Genomic DNA, 8,031 nt, shown 5'->3' with positions numbered 1-8,031 from the left:
TAATAATAAAAAAATAATAATAATAGATAAATAATAATTATAATATACATAAATAATAATAATAATAATAATAATAATAATAATAATAATAATGATAATGATAATGATAATGATAATGATAATGATAATAATAATAATAATGATAATGATAATAAAAATAATTATAATAAAATTAATTAATAATAATATCGATGATAATAATAATAATAATAGTAATAATTATAAAAAAAATAATAATGATAATAATAATAAAATAAAAATCATCATAATAACAATAGTAATAATAAAAAATAATGATAATAATAATAATTATAATAATTTATAATATTGATGATAATAGTATTAATGATAATTATAATAATAGCAATAAGAAGAAATAATAATAATAATAATAATAATAATAATAATAATAATAATAATTATAACAAAACAGGCATTGGCATTTTATCTTGGAATATGACGGGAATGAATACAGGAAAGTATCATATGTAACGATTTAATCACCAAAATTCATTTAAATATAAAACAATCCAAAATGCTTTGATGTACTCTTCGCCGGTCTGCTATCTATATTTTCTGTCTCATCCAGTCTATTTTGACATTCAAATAGTTTCACAAGCTAAATGGCAAGGCTCTCCTGGTTTTGAAGTATATAACTTATTTGAATTCATTAAATATAAATACCGCGGTAAGATTTTTTTTTTTTTTTTTTCGAAAAACAAACAATATGTTGATCACTTCGTTTAGTTGTAATAATAACCTTATAGAAAACAATTTTTTAATATTGTTCATATAATGGATAAAACCAACCAATTCCAATAATGGAAATTGTTTCATTTTTCTATTGTTATCATTGTCGGATGAAAAATTAGTACTGAAAATTTTTCAAAACAAACAAACAAACAAAAATACATTATTTATAAGATTAAACGGTAATATGCTCAAATGGTAATCTAATCGGTGTCATTCAGATTTTTAAGACGTAGCGATTAAGTAATAAGGGATGAAAAACAAGTGTGCCGTAAGGCGTGCGTAGCATAAAGCCATACAAGTAGTTATTTTGTATCAAAATATAAACATGCAGTCATTGAAAATTAACATAACGCCGCCTGTCAATCAAGCTGACAGGGGTCACGGAGATAAGCCAATCAGCGATCCTTATCAGTTTCACGCTAAGATGCCTGCGAAGTCCACCATTTACCTAAAAAAAAGCTTCCTGTTTATTTAATTTTATGTCAATTTAGAACCATTTAATTAGTACATTTATAAAGTTACCAAATAAACTGGCATATTGATGGACCGAGTAAGTTTGTTTATTACACAAATAGTCAATAAATTTCTACATACGGAAATTAATATACAAAAGCAACGCATTATAAAAAAAATCTGTGTTTTTATTCATACCGATTTTACCTGCGCATATAGGCATAACTATTAAACGGTAACATATATGCTTTACAGTAAATCAAACTGTGAAAAGAGACATAATAAACAATTCAATTCAATTCAATTCAAATATCTTTATTCAACCAGGTATTAATAAAATACATAAGGGGTTTACAAAATAATATTTTACAATATATATGATCAGGTTGTAAAGTCCTGAAAAGATAATGCAGTATCAATAGTCATTTAGTCATTATTTAAACAAAAATATAAAAAAATAATACACATTTTTAATGTTTTAAAGAAAGAAATATAAATCAAAGTAAATCAAACTGTGAAAAATGACATAATAAACAAATCAGACAATTACTATTTCGTTACCGCTCAGTTAGCGAATTACAAACAACCAATTGACAATTGCAAGGTTATTCACACCTTCGACGTCCGGTATTGTCAGGGTAATTATCTATATAATTGACTTCATACTGTTAATCTTCCCCTTTCAACAGTCCAATTCTCGGTTTTTACAGATTCCGGTATTGTCAATGTTTCATGCAATCGTTTAACGAATGACTAAATTAATTGTCCGGTATTTAAAGAGTTCCGATATTCACAGCGCCTCGTTTTCTCAACGTTCACTGTATTGTGTTTACTCATTACACTTGCATTTTTACGGCTGCGTTTTTATTGACGCTATATGTTATAAACTACAAAATGTCATATCTTTTGGATATTCTGGGACCTTATTATATGTTTATAATGTGATTATGAACACAGACGCTTGGGGTTATGTGCGTGGCTCCCCTTCTTTATCCGCACTTGTATACACCATGCCTATTTTTATCGTGCAAACCGTACGTCAAAATATTTTTGCATATTATTACGACCTGGTCACATGTCTTGAACATAAAACATGTTTTCCGCTATTTTAACCACGTTTAAAAAAGTCCCTAGAATATCATAATTTCATGAAGAGAACAACGTACGCTTTCCTTTGATGTGAGATGACTGGAATGAGTTTCGGCACTGTTTTGCGCTTTCATTTTCATGCCGAGAACCAAAACCCCGCAGCGGTTACTTCCCCTAATCAGTACAGAAACCAAATCAAGAAGACTGACGGAAAGGGCCGAGTAGTTGCGATTGAATTTCTTTCCCGCTGTAATTTACGGGAAACTTTCCAGTGGTCATGAATTCGTAAAGAAGCATGTGACTCAGTTATGAAAATATAATTAAATGTGCAAAGCTTGGAAGAAAGGTACGATCTGATAATAACATGCAGTTATTTATTAAAGGAATATATGCATCGACTGATTTACACCAGAAATAAATGGCATGCGATAACATAAATACCTGAAATATATGTAGGTCAGTTGTGTTTACATTTCGAAGCTTGGTATCTTCAGGAAATTGAAGCGTTGGAAAAAAATTGACTTTTTTAAAACGTTATGAAATTCTATTCAAACTTGTTCATGTGTTAGACACTTAACCGTCTCATACTAATATAAGCACAAATTTAAAACTTATTCTTGTAATAAACAATACTTTTAGTTTTTAATATTCAGGGGCGGAGAAGGGCGGGGTCCATACTCCAAGTGTCTGTGATTATGAATAGGTAATGGCAAAAATTGTGGATTTATTGAAACGTTTTTATTTTTCAATGCATTGTGCTACAGCCAGGATAAATGTTTTGTACCCACTACAAAACTTATTATTTCCATTTGTAGAAATCAATTTACTTTTGGTATAATAAACTAACTTACTCGATAAGTCAATATGCCAGTATATCTGGTAACTTTATTAATAATGTAATATACCGATTTAATAGCTTTAAATTGATATATAAAATTAAAATAATTTCAATCTTAATTACTTCTGCACCATTGTTTTATCTAAGGTAAATGATGAGCTTCGCAGGCATCTTAGGGTGAAACTGATAACGATCGCTGATTGGCTTATCTATGTGACCCCTGCCAGCTTAATTGACAGGCGGCGTAATGGAAATTATCGTCGCTTAACACATTAACAAAACAGGCACATCGTAAAGGTTGTTTTTATACGAAATGTTTTAATATGTTTAAAAATATAACCCTACCCCACCCACTTTTAACACTAATTTGACCATTTCCCTATGTAAAAAGCCTTATTTAAAATATCCCTAAAATTTTCCAAAATGAGGGGCGATTTTCAAAGTTTGCCTAAATTTTCTTTAATGTATATTGGTTGGTCTTGCAAAATATAAAATACTTTTACCGTTTAGTTTCTATTTTATTAAACTTTGAAAATACCTGGTATCACATTTGCTATTAAATTTGGCATTATTTAGTAAATAAATACCTACAATAATTATATAATTAAAATAAAAGACTTTTTTCTTCCATAGGGGGTCTGAGAGATTAATAAAAAATGTTAAAAAGAAAAAAAAGAAAGAAAAAAAATTGCCCCTTCTGGGGTTTGAACCCACACCCCCTCAGTTTCAATACACTTTACAGTGATTTTAGCCTATTTGAATACTCTTCAAAGTGGAGACAGTGCATTAGGGGTGTACTACCTTAAGGTAAATGATGGGCTTCGTAGGCATCTTAGGGTGAAACTGATAACGATCGCTGATTAGCTTATCTCTGTGACCCCTGCCAGTTGATTGACAGGCGGCGTAATGGAAATTATCGTCGCTTAACACATTAACATAACATGCACATGTGTACAGGTCAGACACTCACATTGATATTTCCATAGACTTACATTATAAGAAATGGTCCCTAATCTTACCTTAAAATTGAGTTTTCATGCTAAAGAGGTGATTTTTCTAGCAGAATGAAATGCCAGACACATAAAAATTGTCCTGTTATATAGTGGTAGCCAACCAAATTTTTTGCAAAATGACTTCAAAGAGGATTACCCCCCATTTCAGTGAAATTTTCTGCTGATCACAGGACTGACATACACTTTTAATAAATGCAAATATCCAAGTCAAAATTATCATAGAGACTCATGAAATATTTCATTTTCTTCAGAAAACAGTATAGTGTTACTTTTTAATTTAGTTTTTACACTTAAAAATACCTCATTCTCATCCAATCACCTCATGTATAAAGTGATTCATACGGTTTTCCCTGCACTTTTTTCAGCCAATCGCTGGCCATGTTACAATACGATACCCTGACCTAAAGGGAATATTATATGTTTAATATTCTAATATCTAATAATAAATGAAGTTGCAAATACAATTACCAATTATATGGATACATTTTCATCACTCTTAAGTCATTTCAAACTTTGAATATCCCATTTTTCTAACAAGCGCCATTGTGCCGCATTCCGGATATTCTGAAAATGAATGTTAGCATGTGATTTTCATACATAATTCAATATTCTGAAGCCAATTTTGTAACAACTTCTATAAAATCACTCAGATAGCAAAGCTACACTGTTCTCATTACAGAAGTACTTCAAAGTACTAATTTTGTAGCAAAAGGATGTAGCAGGGAGCAATTTTATCACCCCACCCATAACAAAATAAGTGATTTTTCACCCAAATTTCAACATTTTATTACCAACAGACTTCCTGAATGAAGATTTAGCTTAGCAAACATACTTAATAACTACTGTATAGTGACCTGATTATGGATTACACATTATTTGTACACACATAGCAACATTTTGGATGTAACTAGGTATCTTAAAACTGCCCCTGCTATACTTTTCTACTCCAAATATTTGCTAATATAGTCTTAAATACAAGCCTAAATGTCAATAAAATGCCAAAATTCATTTATATATATTTGTTACTCTCTTTCATGGATATAAAAAAATGCAATACATGGAAAAACCAAGTTCCTCTGGACTTAACAGCACAGTAATAGCCTAAAATTTGACTTCTACACCCATTTTTTGACCATTTTTGCATTCATTTTGAGCCAAATTTGACAATTGAAACCTTCTTTCATGTGTTTTACCATGTAAATCACCTCTTCAGGCCATAATGTACTTGGAATGGAAAGTATTTGTGTATTTTCTTCAATTTTGGTAGCCAGAAACTCTAATTTATGCACTTATTTAAGTTTCTAAATAAATAAAGGGAGGTAATTCACTGAATATGTACATAATAACCCCCTTTGTGTACATTTATCTACCTGAATAAGTGCTTTTTCTGTTTATAGACACATCAGAGACACTAAAGCAGTGTTATAATTGTGCCTAATATAATTGTGAAAAAGTAGATCAACTTTAACTTATCAATAAAACTTTTTCCACAAAATAATTCTACCCTTGGCCATTATGATGCTCATTCAAATATGCCTTAAACAGACATAAAGTCTAAAATTTATGGCATTATACATTGTGAATGTGTAAATATGTATAACCAAATAGAAAACAATAAATTCTTAACACTATTTTGCATCTAAACCATATAATAAGAGGCTATTCAGAGGCAACCTTACTGAATTATGCTACATTTTTCAATGCATTTCAATTTCTAAGTATGTGTTGATATTCATGCCCTGAAACCAAGTCAATTTTAAGACAGAAGCCTTAAAATGCTATTTATTTGAAGCTTTTATGCTATCTATGCCTGTAAATGAAACACATAACATTCTTATATGGGAAACAGACATAGAAGCAATTTATTTGTGACATTCTATGTAAATATATGAGCAAAATGGAAAAAAATTAGTGCCGAGCGAAGAACTTTCCGCGCCTAAACAAAGTCGAAAACATAACCGAAACAGCACCCTAGACTATTTTAAGTATAAATATATTAGTTTTGAACCCGACAATATGCATTTGTAGTGATATACCTGCAACACCCATCAAAAGTGGCCAATGTGCTTACATCAGGTCCTGTCAAGTTATAAATGAAGTCTTCAAACCTGGCATGTGTATAGCCAATGTACAGCATTTCTTTGAAATCTGAAAACATATTTTTAATGACCAAGGTCTATATTATTCATCATCAACATATCACCAATTGATTTTCACTCAAATTCACTGTTTAAAGAAAATATAACCATTATTAACTGTTAAGTAACACTAATACACTTGTTCATATGTATACAATGCTTGTAGATTGACCCCCTTGACACATTATCTGCTGTAAACACCAACAGTTGCATTGAAATAATGAAATTTCATACCTTGAAAGGCTGTATACATCCATTCTTCCAAAATATCAGCTTTTCATGGTGTAATCAATGAAGACAAAGTACTACAAAGAATTATGACAGTTCAAATGACCCTCTCTTTAGGTCAGACACTCACATTGATATTTCCATAGACTTACATTATAAGAAATGGTCCCTAATCTTACCTTAAAATTGAGTTTTCATGCTAAAGAGGTGATTTTTCTAGCAGAATGAAATGCCAGACACATAAAAATTGTCCTGTTATATAGTGGTAGCCAACCAAATTTTTTGCAAAATGACTTCAAAGAGGATTACCCCCCATTTCAGTGAAATTTTCTGCTGATCACAGGACTGACATACACTTTTAATAAATGCAAATATCCAAGTCAAAATTATCATAGAGACTCATGAAATATTTCATTTTCTTCAGAAAACAGTATAGTGTTACTTTTTAATTTAGTTTTTACACTTAAAAATACCTCATTCTCATCCAATCACCTCATGTATAAAGTGATTCATACGGTTTTCCCTGCACTTTTTTTCAGCCAATCGCTGGCCATGTTACAATACGATACCCTGACCTACAGTATCGTAAAGGTATAGTCTGCCACGCAGCGGAATCGACCAGACGCTAAACGGTTTATCGCTCCGCCCAATTAATCATGTGCTATAGAAAAACAAAACCCTGGACAAACATTATCTAAATGAGAACCGTTGCATATGCTTTACTGTATGTTCCTTGGGGGTATTTATTGTAGAAAAGCGGTCCAAAATAATGTTATTTAACACTAAAAATCAATTAACAAGGGAAATCTTTATATATAGATGAAATATTTGAGAACCGTGTTAATCGCCGTAATAATGATTTTTCGAAAAATGTTAAAAACAGCCATTGTTATAAAACATTTTTTTAAATATACTTGGAACAATGATTTAATATCGAAATGTTACACAACCTTGAAGACAACGACATTTTCATCCCTTGAATTTCTGTCCCGTTGTTGAAGTAATATTATATATAGAGAATATTTGTTTATTTCAGTGTAACAAATTTTCTTTGTATTATATCATAAACGTTTAAATGACATTTAACCTAATACTAAATGGAAGGCGCGCCAAATAATTATACAACGTGACGTCATTTACGAAGTCACGTCATTAAGGTGGTTTCAAGCACTGTGAACGCTTGTATTTCACTCAAACAACGTAAGGGGCTTAAATTAAAAACAGTGAAATTATCAGTTTTTAATTCACTGAAAAGCATGTAATAAATCCATACAGTGATTTTTTTATCATTTTACGGCATCTCTTGAACAGTATCAACACCATTTTTGTCTATTAATGCACTATCATCATTTAATATACTTGATTCCGAAGGAGGCGTAATCGCACCCCTGTCCCTGGATAATGCTTTCATCATACAATCGGCAATAGCCCGACACCCTCATTGGCAATGTAATGTGTTAAATGATTATTCACTTTTTTGTTCGTACCGGAACTATGCATTTTTTGTTATATAAAAATT

At 30.6% G+C, this 8,031-nt stretch overlaps 1 long non-coding RNA gene across 1 annotated transcript; it reads right to left on the bottom strand.

Moving 5' to 3' along the window:
* Positions 1-4,548: 4,548 nt before the first annotated feature.
* On the bottom strand, positions 4,549-7,091 carry LOC132727138 (uncharacterized). The gene is made up of 2 exons (XR_009625297.1): positions 6,183-7,091; positions 4,549-4,710 (listed from the first exon to the last, which is right to left on the bottom strand). It is a non-coding gene; the product is annotated as an uncharacterized LOC132727138 (long non-coding RNA).
* Positions 7,092-8,031: the final 940 nt, after the last annotated feature.

The sequence above is a fragment of the Ruditapes philippinarum genome, unplaced genomic scaffold, assembly GCF_026571515.1.
Source record: "Ruditapes philippinarum isolate M1 unplaced genomic scaffold, ASM2657151v2 ctg10589_1_1_1_1, whole genome shotgun sequence".
Taxonomy (NCBI): Eukaryota; Metazoa; Mollusca; class Bivalvia; order Venerida; family Veneridae; genus Ruditapes; species Ruditapes philippinarum.
Note: the sequence above shows the minus strand (reverse complement) of the source record. Positions and strands in the feature narration are given on the sequence as shown.